This window comes from Phalangium opilio, unplaced genomic scaffold, assembly GCF_054372755.1.
Source record: "Phalangium opilio isolate 3A_F unplaced genomic scaffold, DU_Popi_V2 ptg000087l_1, whole genome shotgun sequence".
NCBI lineage: Eukaryota > Metazoa > Arthropoda > Arachnida > Opiliones > Phalangiidae > Phalangium > Phalangium opilio.
The window spans coordinates 4,938,691-4,954,229 of NW_028324192.1; positions in this window are offsets into that span (position 1 = coordinate 4,938,691).

Below are 15,539 nucleotides of genomic sequence, written 5' to 3' on the forward strand. Positions count from 1 at the left end.
ATGAAATTTTAATGTCGTTAACTTGCAAAGAATAAATTAAAAAGTTTTAGTTTCTGGAAAAACTTTAATAAGAGACCACGCTTATTTGGTTATCTGTTAATGTTAATTTTTAAAAAATTTAATTTTTTTAAAAATTGTAACCTTGAATAATTCCAAGTCAAATGTAAAAAAATAAAGTTGTGATAATTTCGTTTACTATTGGTTGTTAATCTGAACTGCTTTTAACCTCTCCGAGTGACGATGACGTCACGGAGAGGTATTACACTGGACGTGTCTGTGTCACCGCGTTCGCATTTGGCAAAACGGAGCGAACGTGTTCGCACTTCGCAGATAGCAATATTATCTTCTGCTCCATCATCATCGTTAGGAATAAGAAGTACGCGCAGATCGGCTAGGGTTACGAGAAACGTCTAGCCTCCCAGTGGCAACTCCCCCAAAGGTTCAGGCAATTGCGGCTCTTCTTATCATTTATAGCATGTTTATAGTGAATATACCCTAAATAAAAAATAGCATGTTTATAGTGAATATACCCTAAATAAAAAATTGTTAAGAGGCATAGGCTTGAATTCAAACCTCAACAATAGCTATGTTTAAAATTGTTCTAGGAATAAAGTTTCTTAAAACGTTTTAAATAGAGCTAAGCTAAATTAATGACGATTAAAATAATTTTAATTTTAATTATTTAAGAAAGACCTCTTTAATTGCGTCGCGATTCGGAGATGTTTATTTTGGGCTGCGTTCAGTAACACTCATCACGGAGGGGCAAAGCATAACGAAAAGGTATCCCACCACTGTCGCTTTGCGCAGTTGGCTGCACCGGAAACCACGGGCTGTCAAGGTCATAGTCATCGGGTTTTTTTTTGCTCTGTTGCCGGGGTAGGCTAGGACTTTAAAAATGGCGCGCGTCAGAGTTTCGGAAAGTTGCGGAGATTTGTTCGTATTGAGTAGAAATGATTTATGTAAGGAACATTTATATACCAGAAAGAAATTTTATTAGAAGCATTATAACGCACGTTAAATATTATTAACTTAAATTTGTATTTTTAAAATGTACTTATTAAAGATCTTATTTGTGTTAAGCCTTGGTTAATACAATTTACATTATAATATAGGAAATTTGACATAATTTTCCCTATTCCAACACAAAGAATACTCGCATTGCTTTTTAACCATCGTTTCGCGCTTGTAATCCTCTAAAAAATATATTAATTCTTAGGAATTCATCTCAATTTTAAGTAGGTGATGACTGAGCTGAGAGAGCGAGCGCCGCCATTTTCGCCGGAAACGAAAACAACCAGAATGGCCTTGAGAGCCCAAATTTCCCCTCCTCACATTCCCCACCCACAGATTGAGTGAGACGGTGCCGGGAGATGTAATTTTGTACACTAGAAGCTACCGCTTTGCCCCTCCGTATAACGATAAAGACTCCGTGCACTCATCAGGAAAAACATCGATGTTTGGGATGACGTTGCAGTTGTTGAACTGCACAATTTCGTGTAATCCATGCTTTTCAAAATGGCGACGATATTATGATGAAGTTATGGCAGAGGCTTAAATAATTATATTTACAAAGATATTGTACTTCAATTCATCAATTAAATCGAAACGCCTACCTCTTAAAACTCTATCATAATCCTTTTTTACCGAAATAGTGCATTGCTTTTTAGTATTATTATCCATAAGGATAATATTTGTCCATTCTTCATTATTCGCAGGAGATTGGGATGTGGTTCCCTCCATTTTTTGAGTCACGGCGCAAAATGACGAAATTTACGTCATGAATCTGATGCTCATCGAAAAAACCTCACAGCTGATTTTTCTGATGGGCATCCGATGAGCATCATGACGTCACGCCCAAAGACCAGGGCCGTCGAGAGAGGGGGGGCAATTCGGTCCATTTTCCCGGGGCCCGTACCTCTCGGGGGCCCGGTCAGACATCGACCTTATTTAATTTTAGTGGATAATGTTTGTGAAAATATAAATATAATACTTAAAAAATATTATCTTCAACTAGACTTTAAACAGTAAAAGGCAAAAGAAAATGAAGAGTGGTAGTTTTACAAATTAAACCTCTAAAAATGCATTCAGTCCCTTATTCTCCATAACCATGAATCAGTAAATTATAAACGGAGGTTTAAGTTTTGTTTCTCACGGGAATCACCCTGTGCCCCGGAAAAACTTTAACTTTTTTCGAGTTGTTTCTTTGCTGTGGACGATAGGGCAGGCATGAATGTTATTGAATTGATCATAAAGTAGTAAGTCATATACCAATAAGGTCAAAAACGGATTTATGTACTAAGAACGTCGGATCGTAGCTTTAGCCTCTAGTACCATCCTCGCATACTTTAGTGAGAAACTTCGTCTGCTTATATTTTGACTCCACCCACAAATTCTGTATACAGCGACTTCTAGAGATCGAAAATGTCATTCTTACCTCTATTTTCGTGGTTAATTTTTTTTTCGAAATTGCTGTATACAGAATTTGTGGGTGGAGTCAAAATATAAGCAGACGAAGTTTCTCAATAAAGTATGCGAGGATGGGTAGCGAATTTGCTACCTTCAACGTTCTTCTTACATAAATCCGTTTTTGATAAGGCATATAGCAACAGCTTTCTATTTTGAAAGTTTATGGTTATGGGTTTCGGCAAAGTAGTCTTATAATTTAACAACACAACATGTAGCGTCTTGCAGTCGCTTAGCTGTAAATTGATATTTTGTAAGTTACAATTAAAGAAGCCCATTTTGTAAGTTACAAGTAAAGAAGCCTAAAGAGTATCATAATTTTAAGTTAAATCAGAAGGGGGTAATAGAAGGATGACACTCTGTATCCTCTTAATGCTTTAGTTATGTAACGTTATTCTTCCCAGGCTCACCCTTTTAGTTTGCGTTCCCGCTCATCAAACTACAAATGGGCATCGCACTGTAAAGTGAATTCTATCGTTGTTTGGCACTAAATCCCCAGCAATCATCCCACAAACCTCGTCTTGACGTGGGACAAAATCCACAAGCGCATGCGTCTTGCCAAATATTTAAACGCTAATAGAGTAATGATGAGGGAACTATTTATCGTGTATGTGATTCGGTTTAGTAACCTTGCTCTAAATGTTCCGATGTTGGGAAGAGTGACGTTACACTTACCCCGCTTTGTGGTATACTTCTCTCGAAGAGAAGTATTATATACTTCTGGTTAAATTAACTTCTAAACTAGTTATCCGTACTAAAACAAAATCATGAAAAATATGACAAGCTTCACTTTGGACATGCTACACGGTATAATGTTCTGAGATCCTATTCACAGGCAAGTTTTAAATATCTCCACTAGGATATAATAATGTTTACTTTGTTATTATTATCTCAATTTTGCTGTGCTATAGCCAGTGACAGTATGTTTATATAAGTGTATAAAACTAAAAATTATTTATATGGGACATGGTTGTACATGAAATCTGAGAACATATACGGTTTAGCAGCTACTAAACGAAGATTTTCATATTTTTGCACTTACGTGTTTTTGTTAGGATGTCACTTCTTTTAACCTTTCCGAGTGGCGATAACGTCACGGGGAGGTACTACACTGGACGTGTCTGTGTCCCTCGCAGGGTTGGAAATAAGACAGGTTTACAAGTCCAAAACCAGTTTATTAATTGCTCGGACCAGTTTATTTATTCCAAAACCTGGGGTGAGTGGTCCCAGGGACCACTTTATTAATTATCGTTTTTGGAAAAATAGACGGTGGGACCAGTTCAATAATTCGGGGCTCCTTATTAGAATTTTTCAAGCTCAACACATTATCTACCAATTTTACTCTTATGTAGTTTGTACTCCTTGGTTACAACTTCCCTACAAATGTTTTGTAGTCTATTGACTATTGATCTTGACTAGCGACTATTCTAGAATGAGTCTCTTGTAGTCGACAGCCTAGACGATAGTCAGTACTAGTTGTCAGTGGTTGCATTATTCACTACTGTATGGTCACATTACAGGATTTTGATCTGGCTTACTGATAGCGAGAGAAGATACTGCCATTTGCCACCGAATCTATGTAAAATGCAATAAGGAATAAGCATGGAACTAACTAACGCTAGGGACGGTCCGCAAGCGTGAATATCTGAGAAATGTTCGGTGACAACGCACGCTAGCGAGAATTTGGTGCGAACCGGAAAAGTGATTCAATTTTCACAAGGGGGGGTAACAAAAAGCCTTAAAAGCAGTCTGCTATTTCATAATTACGCTTAGGTTTAGGAAAAACGATAAACTCTGCATATCTCATGTACTATTTATGATCTTGACGATTATCACTTCTACAATATCCATATTTATAATTATTTTAAAAACAACGGTACAGCCTTTAAAGTGTTAAATACTTAGTTCCGTAAATAAATTATGTTTCAAAGTTAGGGATAAAATGAATTTCTAAGCGTTAATTAGTTCCATAGTAGCACAATTTACACAAAGGTAACGCCATGGTTAAGCTACGCCTAGCATAGCGGACGACTTCTACTGCGGATCTTATAGACTAATGGCATCCCATGTTATTTCCCCATAGAGCTTAATACAGTCGAAGGCGGAGGGCTGCCATTACCCTATATATTAGTTCGAAAACTAAATTATAGGTGGCGTTAAAAATTACCTTATTTCCGTTTTGAATCACCAAATTTCAGGAGGGGGGATTTAAAAGCGGGAGGGTTTATCAACGAATGTTTTTCAGAGAGACTAATGTAAGTTCTATCGGTGCGGACCGTCCCTAGCGTTAGTTAGTTCCATGGAATAAGGATAGTTCAGAAAAGGATTAAGAACTTCAAATATCATTAGACATGTTGATTGATATTTAGTGGCAACTAGTTGAAAAATTGTGATAAGAAATAAAAGTTAACTGTTTTTAGTTTTGATACGCTACTTTTTCCTACAGTAAAAACTTCAAAATCAATTAGAATTTTCAGCTTCTTTACTTTTGTGTCTTTACGTGCTTTTTATTCTCACCATTTTTGAAATTTAATTTATAGTGGGACCGGTAGAATAATAATTAATGCGAGGGCCACTGGTCCCAAGGACCAGTTTAATAATTCCAACATGAGGGGTCACTGGTCCCGAGGACCACTAACAAAATTCAGCTTATTTCCAACCCTGGTCCCTCACCGCGTTCGAAAATGGCAAATCGGAGCTAACGTTTTCGCAGAAAGCGATTTTTGGTATTACTCCCATCATTAGGATTAAGAAGTATGCAGCGATCGTCCAGTGTTACGAGAAATGTTTAGCGTCCCAATGGCAGAGCTTCCACCAAAGGTTCACGCAATTGCTTGTTTTCTTATCATTTATCATTTGATTTGAAGAAAGGCTATTTTTTGCGACCACATTGACGACGTCTATACAAAATGCATTAGAACTCTATGCCTAGCTCTCAAAATATCCCGAAACATAAACTCGCCGCTATGTTTCAAAAAACTCTACCGAATATACTATTCGCGGCCTCGGTTTACGGCAACTGCAGCTACTCTCAAAAATGGAAGTTAGAACGAATCCAAAGAAAATTCATTTACTTATATAAATCAAGTTCATGTTACGAAACAATGCTAGATAAACTCAAGATGACACCATAAAGGATACACTTATTAAGAACGATATCTTGTTCCTCCAAAAATTGGTCACAAATAAGATAGATTGCCGCGAATTATTGAACCTAGTAAACTTCTGCATTCCCAACAAGGTAACTAAACTAACGAACTACAAACCTTTTAAACCTGATATATCGTCGACTCGACCCCTAAGCCGCATATTGGATAATTATAACAAATACGGCACTAAAGTGGAAATCTTCAGCAAGAAAAGACTCACTCTCCAAAAGATTGTTTTATAAAAATAATTTTTAAAACCATTATTATTAGATTTTTAATAGAAATGATTTAATTAACCATAGAAATTTTAATTCTTCTAAAATTTAAATTGCCATCCCCTTAACTTAATAGTGCCAAGCACTAACCGGTGTAAATCCCTGTAGGACATTAACATTGTACCGTTGATTTGCACAATAAACACTATTATTATTATTATTATTATTATCATGAATCAATCGTCTTATATACAATAAATTTCCAACAATAGTTAAAGAAGCATACGCTTGAATTCAAACGTCGACAATAGCTTTTTAGGAATAAAGTTTCTTAAAACGATTTAACAAGAATGAAGCTAAATTAAAGACAATTAAAATAATTAATATCATTTATATTTATTTATTTAGTTATTTAAGAAAAACCTCTTAATTTCGTCTCGATTCAGAGAGCTTTATTTTGGTTTCCCAACTTATTATAGGGAGTTTAGTGAGAACAAAAAAACATTTAAACAAATTTCAGAAGTTTTAAATTTTTCCTTACTTTATAATTTAAATACTAAATAAATCCTACATTTTAAGTTTCTATTTCCACGATCGGTCGGTCAATGAAATAAAAAAATTGGACCTAAGGTATTTCGTAAACTATATTAAGTACAAACATGTTATTTGGCTATAAAAGTAGGCCTATTAAAACTATTAGTTAATGAAAATTCAGACTTCTACCTTTAACCAAAACGAATATACCAGGGCTTAAAAGAGCCTAAAATGCTATAAGAAAAGAGTAGTTGGAGTACTTTCTGCAAGTGCACAGAATGCTTAATTTGGCGAACCCACTGCTGTGCACCCAGATAGTTTCCCTCCCAATGAGTTGGTGAATCATTCTAGGGGCCCGACCATAATCTTTCCCGGGGCTCGCAACTTAGCTAAACGAGTGAGAGGGTGGGTAAGCTAAACGAGTGAGAGGATGGGTTTGCTAAACGAGTGAGAGAGCGGGTTAGCTAAACGAGTAAGAGGGTGGGTTAGCTAAACGAGTGAGAGAGCGGGTTAGCTAAAAGAGTGAGAGGGTGGGTTAGCTAAACGAGTGAGAGCGGGTTAGCAAAACGAGTGAGAGGGCAGGTTAGCTAAACGAAAGAGAGGGTGGGTTAGCTAAACGAGTGAGAGGGGGGCTTAGCAAAACGAGTGAGAGGGAGGGTTCTATTAATTAGCTGCCACGTTTTCCAAAATATTCTCCTATTAATTAGCTGCCACCTTTTCCAAAATATTCTCCTAATAGTTAGCTGCCGCCTCTTCCAAAATATTCTCCAATTAAATAGCTGCCACCTTTTCCAAAATATTCTACTATTAATTTCTGACACCTTTTCCAAAATATTTCTATTATGTTGGTGCAAGGATTGTGCACATAGAATATGATATTAATTTTCCATTTCGGATACGTGGGGGGGGGCTTTTATTTCGCAGCCCCCCAAAATCTTTAATGAAGTAGAGGCGAACCGTAGTGGTGCAAGCTAAGATAAGGATGGTGCATGCTTGGTACAATTGATCTATGTATATTTGGTGGCGATTTGAGCACCTGGGGGGGCAACTTAATGGACGTGTAAAAATCTCCTTTATTCCATTGGATGATTTTTTTCACGTCACCCATTTAGTAATCGTCTCGACTAGGGTTGTAAATTTTCCGGAAAAATAAAACGCGGAAAATTTTCCGCTTTTCGGAAAAATATAAAACTAGCAATTAAGTGAGCTTTGAGTCAGTTTATCAAACTTTTAAAGATTTAAAACATTCTCCAGTTATTTTGCCATCTTTAGTAGATTTATTAAAGTGCCGCCAAATATTAGTGGTTGATTTTCCTATAATTTGTGACTTTAAACAGGGTTAACAAACTTAATAACATTAACAACATAACACCTCGTTTCCCTTACAAAGACGCAGACGATCACTATCCTTTATGCCTGATAATTTTAGTTTCACTTGGGTCTCTTAACGGTTTGGTCTCGACTCTCTAACGCCTTATACCGTCATAAGAGCAAACAGTAACCCTATTCATGCAAGCGATAGTCAATGAGTGAGCTTTTCCTATAGAGAATAGGGGTCACTAGACTGTGCCCTTGGACAATTTTTCCCCCTCCGAATTCACCGAAAACAAAATAGTGAATGTTTTGAAAAGAAAGGCAATTGAAAAATTTTAAAGTGTTAACTTTTAAATTGAGAAACTGGTAGCGGAAAAATACGGAAAAGTTTCCGGAAAAATATACCTCGGTCATTTTCCGCGGAAAATTTTCCGACTTACAACCCTAGTCTCGACCGTTTGGTGGCTGCACCGCGCGACAGATTTTTCAAAATTTTCTCTCTGGTCTCTTCGGATCATAGCCCTATACGAGTTCTGACGTCACAGTAGCCTCCTGCGGAAGATGCCCAGTTGTAACCCATATTTGTGTACTTAGAGGCATGATAAACTTATGACGATAGTAAGGCCTTGTCATTAGCAGACTAATAATTTTAAAAAACGAATCAAGGTTGGGTGAGAAAATTTATAATGCACCATAGACGCCGACGTGATGTGTCTGACTCTTACACGCCGACATATACGTTAAAACATAAGTAACATAATCTAGATCTATCTGTATGTAAGTAAAACGCTGACTGGCAGATTGATATTCAACACACAGTTCAAAGTACTTGACCTAGAAAGCTGAAATTTTTACAGGGACGTTATTCTTTAGTAGCTGGCGCGCTTAAATAAAGGTTCTTTCCAATTTGTCACCATCTTGAACAGTGGCGGCCCTGAAAGAAAAATACCTTATCCGTACATTTCAACAGATTCCTTCAATATTTAGTACACGAGTCTTATGGCTATTGGTTTTGAATTATCCGTGGCGAAAATTGTTTTACAGCGAAACGCCTTCGAGAAAGTATTTGATGGAGTGTTATACTTATCGATTTTATTATACTCTTAATTTGACACGCGCATACACCATGGTAGGTGAGTTTATGTTACGAACATCTGCCGTGATTCTTTGGAAAGACTTAAACACATTTACGAGTGTAGCGTACCTGTATCACATCCCCAAATTTAATCATAAACAGCCTCCAAAAAATTAAGTTTGCGCCTTTTCATAACTCTGCTAAACAATCATGTTGTATTCTAGTTTGTATAGTTTAAAGTCGAGTAAATTCGTAAGTGTATTTACATTTATCAAACGAAGTATGTCATGTCAAAACGAAAAGCGCAGAGTAATGTTAGCCGCAGCTCATCGGCGATTATTCGACAGGGTTTTTAATCACGCCAGCGCTAAATTTTTAGACGATAATAAGCGGAAGTGCATTCTAATCCAATTAACTTCAACGAGGTAACTATTTAAATGTTTGAAACAGCAAACGTAGCAATGTCAAGTCCTAACTGATATGTTATTATTGGTGATCGAGTAAACAGGGGCCGAGTAATTAAGGAAAAAGCTCAACTTGGGGTAGCGTCTCACTTATAGTTAGAATCTTACTTTACACTAAACTTTGATGACTCGTAACTCTTGTTATACTATAGATACAGGGATGGCCCTTGAGTATGTCATAGTCCTCTTTGCTCCCCATCCAACGAAACCAAAAACGTGGGGTTCGACTAAACAGGGGCCGAGTAATTAAGGAAAATGCTCAACTTGGGGTAGCGTCTCACTTATAGTTAGTGTAGTTTTCGTGTCTAATTTTATTCGCAGAGCTATTTTTCTGTTGAAATTTAAAGAAAATTTATCATATTTAGTTGAAGACTAAGTAAATGTCTCAAAACATTTCGAAACTTGAGCTTTAAAACGTTGAATATTTTATAACGACTACGGAACGGTACCGCAAATTCGCCTTCCGGGCTTCCCGGTTATGTCGACGGCGAGGTCGAGTCGAGGTCCCATGCAAGAAAATAGTAATAGCCGTCGCCTATTGGTCTGGCATTAAAGAGGTTATCTATGGTTAGGGGGCTCATGATTGGTTAAAAGCTTTTTTTTTCGTCTGCTTTGTTTTTACTTCGGGAATATCATGAAATCCATGGCCAAAGCTACAGAAAAGTGGGACTTACGTACTTTATGTTTGAAGCATAATCCGCTTTTGGTATTATGAACTTGTCGTTGAACTTCATTGTAACATGTCACTAAAGTATACCTATTAGAAAATATGGTATCACCATGGAAGAGCTTATAAACTGCAAAGCGAGTAGGAATATATTGACACCTAACCTAATTTTGATTAAAATAAAACATTTAATACTCATTACCAGTAATTGCGGAACCTGAAGAGAACTGTGATTGTAGACGATCCGAATTAGTTTGCTCAGCAATGCGTCGACATTGTCGCGGTACTACCTCCTATTATTGTAAAGCTAGATTCCCACTCGACGGAAAACACGACGGAAACCCGGCAGAAAGGGGTTCGACCGAAAAATCTTTACGCCGAGTCCGACGGAATTACCGTTCTGTCGGGCGTAAGTTGTGTTCTATTTTTTCGGTCGTGTTCGGCGTTACGCCGGTGTCTCAGCCAATGAAATTATCCCACTGACAACGTCATAAATTTTAAGAGCGCACGCACACGCGAGATCGATTGATAGCCGCCATTTTTTTGTGGTTGACCAAGGCTTATCGGAAACATACCACCAATAAAGAAAAATTAAACTTACGAAAGTAAAAAGAGATAAGATGTTAATTATAAGGAAGACTTTACTGAGGAGGAAAGAAAATATCCCTTAAGCTACATTCCCACTCGACCGAAAAAACCCGGCGGAAATCACACAGCCAACGGTAGAAATTTTAACTTACGCCGGCGTCCGGCGGTAGACCGTTCACACTACGACTGAATTTTCCGTTTGGCGGTAGATATTTTTGGGTCACGTGACAGAATTGAGTTTTTTCCACAACATCTATTTCACACTCTGAATTGCTATCTTTGTCCCCTTGTCGCTTAGATCGTAAAATCTATATCTATATAAATCAAAGTCCTGACTGACTGACAGACTGACTGATAATCAACGCCCAGCCCAAACCGCTTGCCCTAGAAGGCTGAAAATTTGCAGGAACGTTACTCATAAGTAGCAGGCGCGTACTAAGAAAGATTTTTCCAATCCGCCACCATCTTAAAAAATGGCGCCCAGAAATGTAAAAACTCTTCTCTATGCAACAAAGTCCGCGCGTTTCACTCAATTTCACAGATATTTAGTACACGGGTTTCCTTTAACCTATAGACGGGCTGAATGGTATTTTGGGTGCAATTTGTTGCCATCTTTTTAAATGGCGGCCAAAAACTAAAAACCCTTCTTTATGGAATAATATCCGCGTGAAAAGTAATAAAAAATGTCCCGACGGGCTGACGGGCAACGCCGAGTGCCTTCGCTCCTAGAGTGCTACAAAAATATTAGTCATCAGTAAAATCTACCCATTCTTTGTATCATTTTGATGGAAGTTCTTATTACACGTGAGCGACGCCGCGGGTAACAGCTAGTAAGGGATATTTTCATTCCTCCTCAGTAAAGTCTTCCTTATAATTAACATCTTATCTCTTTTTACTTTCGTAAGTTTAATTTTTCTTTATTGGTGGTATGTTTCCGATAAGCCTTGGTCAACCACAAAAAAATGGCGGCTATCAATCGATCTCGCGTGTGCGTGCGCTCTTAAAATTTATGACGTTGTCAGTGGGATAATTTCATTGGCTGAGACACCGGCGTAACGCCGAACACGACCGAAAAAATAGAACACAACTTACGCCCGACAGAACGGTAATTCCGTCGGACTCGGCGTAAAGATTTTTCGGTCGAACCCCTTTCTGCCGGGTTTCCGTCGTGTTTTCCGTCGAGTGGGAATCTAGCTTTACTAGCTGTTACCCGCGGCGTCGCTCACGTGTAATAAGAACTTCCATCAAAATGATACAAAGAATGGGTAGATTTTACTGATGACTAATATTTTTGTAGCACTCTAGGAGCGAAGGCACTCGGCGTTGCCCGTCAGCCCGTCGGGACATTTTTTATTACTTTTCACGCGGATATTATTCCATAAAGAAGGGTTTTTAGTTTTTGGCCGCCATTTAAAAAGATGGCAAAAAATTGCACCCAAAATACCATTCAGCCCGTCTATAGGTTAAAGGAAACCCGTGTACTAAATATCTGTGAAATTGAGTGAAACGCGCGGACTTTGTTGCATAGAGAAGAGTTTTTACATTTCTGGGCAGGGTTGGCAACTACCTATCCAGTCCGGTTTAAACCACCTGGTTTAATCCGGCTTAATCCACTTAAAAAGATCCACCTAAAATATCCGGCTTAATTATGAATGGGGAAAAATCAAATTTGTGCCATAAAAATAATTAAAATACAACCAGAAACAATTAAGGCAAAAATATATGAAGCGATAACTAAAGATTATTTATTATAAATGATAAAACTAATAGTTATGTTACCAGTTACTGTCCAGTTTCAGCTTAAAATATTTTACCAGTATCACTCGAACTTAAAGCATAGCGTTGGTTCCAGTGGACAGGTTGACTTTCCTTACGAATTCCAGTTTTGGCTTGGGAAAGCTAGAGGCATTTGTGGGCGGGATTTATACATGCATGTATAAATCCCGCCCACTAGCCTTTGCCAAGCCAAACCCGGAGTTTAGAAGGAAAGTCCCTTTGTAAGGGATCCACTGGAGCCGCGCTAGTGTTAGGTTCGTGCACTTAGGAAAGAAATAGATTTCAGGAAAACATTTTAGCAGTTAAACGATTTTATATTGGAACCGAGGCTAGGGGTCGGGTCGGGGAGTGCCCCAAAACTTATATAAGAGCTAAACAGAAGTACTTTGCCTCCAAAAAAACCTAAAATGACTCATTTTTTTAAAAAATCCGGATAAATCCAATAAAATCCGGTTTAATCCAATAAAAACCACTGGTCTGTATTTTATTCAAATTATCCGGATTTTTGCCAACCCTGTTAATAAGAGTGTTCTCCATTGTAGTCCATCTCTGTTTATTGTTAAATAGTCTTAACCGTAACACGTTAACTAATCTTCTACATGCCAAAGGCAGGAACCAATCAAAACTCATTAATGTCGAGGGCAGACAGGGTTGGCAAAAATCCGGATAATTTGAATAAAATCCAGACCAGTGGTTTTTATTGGATTAAACCGGATTTTATTGGATTTATCCGGATTTTTTAAAAAAATTAGTCATTTTAGGTTTTTTTGGAGGCAAAGTACTTCTGTTTAGCTCTTATATAAGTTTTGGGGCACTCCCCGACCCGACCCCTAGCCTCGGTTCCAATATAAAATCGTTTAACTGCTAAAATATTTTCCTGAAATCTATTTCTTTCCTAGGTGCACGAACCTAACACTAGCGCGGCTCCAGTGGATCCCTTACAAAGGGACTTTCCTTCTAAACTCCGGGTTTGGCTTGGCAAAGGCTAGTGGGCGGGATTTATACATGCACGTATAAATCCCGCCCACAAATGCCTCTAGCTTTCCCAAGCCAAAACTGGAGTTCGTAAGGAAAGTCAACCTGTCCACTGGAACCAACGCTATGCTTTAAGTTCGAGTGATACTGGTAAAATATTTTAAGCTGAAACTGGACAGTAACTGGTAACATAACTATTAGTTTTATCATTTATAATAAATAATCTTTAGTTATCGCTTCATATATTTTTGCCTTAATTGTTTCTGGTTGTATTTTAATTATTTTTATGGCACTAATTTGATTTTTCCCCATTCATAATTAAGCCGGATATTTTAGGTGGATCTTTTTAAGTGGATTAATCCGGATTAAACCAGGTGGTTTAAACCGGACTGGATAGGTAGTTGCCAACCCTGCTTATTAAGCTTATATGATACTTCTTTGAGCTTGTTAGCTATAAAACATTCGAAAACCTATGCAATATACAAAATTTACCTTAAACCCCCCCCCCCCAAATAAGTCAAAAAACCCCCTATGTGTTTAAATAAAAAAATTGAAACCTTCCCCTTGTTTGTTTCATATTGAAACTTTTTCGACTCAAAGCATAGCCATAACATAAGGCTTATGAGTGGAATAGTTTCGGGGCTCTGCCGCTAGGGGCGACGACAGGCGATGCCATTAGAAGAACCTGGGTTTTTCCTTATAATTTTTCCAGGACATCTGTGCTTAATGGTCCTGGGTTACGGGCGCCAAAGGAGGGGACATTTGCTTAAAGCCTAACGCGCATTATTGATTAAAAGTAGTTGAGAGTTCTGTAGAATTCTCTTTCAGGGTTCGTACGAAATTTTGACATTGAAAATCCCTGATTTTTCCAGCTTATCCCTGACCATTTTAAGTATGTGTTTACCAGAGCCCACTTCATCACACCCGCCTCATATTGCTCGAAGCATGGTTTGATATACCGAATGAAATCCCTGACTTTTTAGAAAAACATTTTAAACTTTCCCAGGCTCCGTACGAACCCTGTCTTTATAAAGAATAAATTTATCTTATGTTTTGGGTCATTTACAATAAAGGCTAAAGGGAAACTAGATTTGCCGCATTAGTGGTGAAAAAGAATTCTATATAGCCATATGAGAGCATCCTGACGTCAGCATGATGTGATTGGGACTAAGGAACTTTTAATAAGTTAACAATCTTGCAAATAAATTAAATATTTTGTATTACTAATCTACTAGCTGTTCCATTTAAATAGTAATAGCAAAAATGGCCAGCACATTTCATAGTTAATCATAATACTTTAAGTTATACTCACACTTTTTCATCAATTCCATTCCTTAACTCGTTATTTTCAAGGAAATATTTACAGAAAAACAAACGAGCTTCCTTAATCTCAGCATTCCTGACGCCAATTGTTTTTTCCAGCAATGTTAAACTTGTTTGAAAGAATTGACTTTTTATCGGCAATGCCCGCGATATGAACAAAATACCACAAAACTTGTTGTAGTAGAGTAAGTGAACAGTATAAACTGTCACGTGGTAATAGTAATACCATAAGATACGTTCCATAAGTATGACCAGAAGTAAGATAAGGGACTAGAAGTATCGAGGTGACCAAATGGTTCACTCGGCGAAAGTGAATATTCTTGATAGCACACCAAGGGTTGGCCCTCTGGTAGCGGTTTCGGAATTTTCCCTCTCCAAAACGTGAGACGCTCGCGCGGCGGAAGACGGCCGAACTAGATTCAAGCACCCGCGTCCGTGTTCCGCGGCTTAAGGTTGAGGGGAAGGGGGTAGGAAATTTTGTTGAAACTCGACCCAATTTCTTTTCTCTCTGATGTAGGCGCTATGAAAGCGGCATAAAATCCTCAAATTTGTTCATTAGTGCTATTACCAATGCTACTTTAGCAATTTACTTCTAGTCCCTTATCTTACTTCTGGTATGACACTACCTATACTTCGTAATGCAACTGAGAGACTTACAGCTCGAGCTAGTTCGAGAATTGATTAACTACACTCGGTGCTTAATTTTGCAGCCTATTTTATTATTATTGAGTCTGTACTAAGCCTTTGACAGCGCCTCGCCAGGCGGCGCTCTACCCTGAATCTATGACCTACGTCACTCACTTCATGACAAGCTCCAATTTCATCAAACGTATTATTTTTCCTACAAAATTTTTTATCTAAATTTAAATTCCTTATGGGATTTTAAAATTTTACTATAATTAAGTAAAAGTTATAGGACCTTTCATAAAATTACAGAATAATAGACGACAGGTTCAAAAATATAGAATTTTATAGGAATTATAGGACCGCTACGCT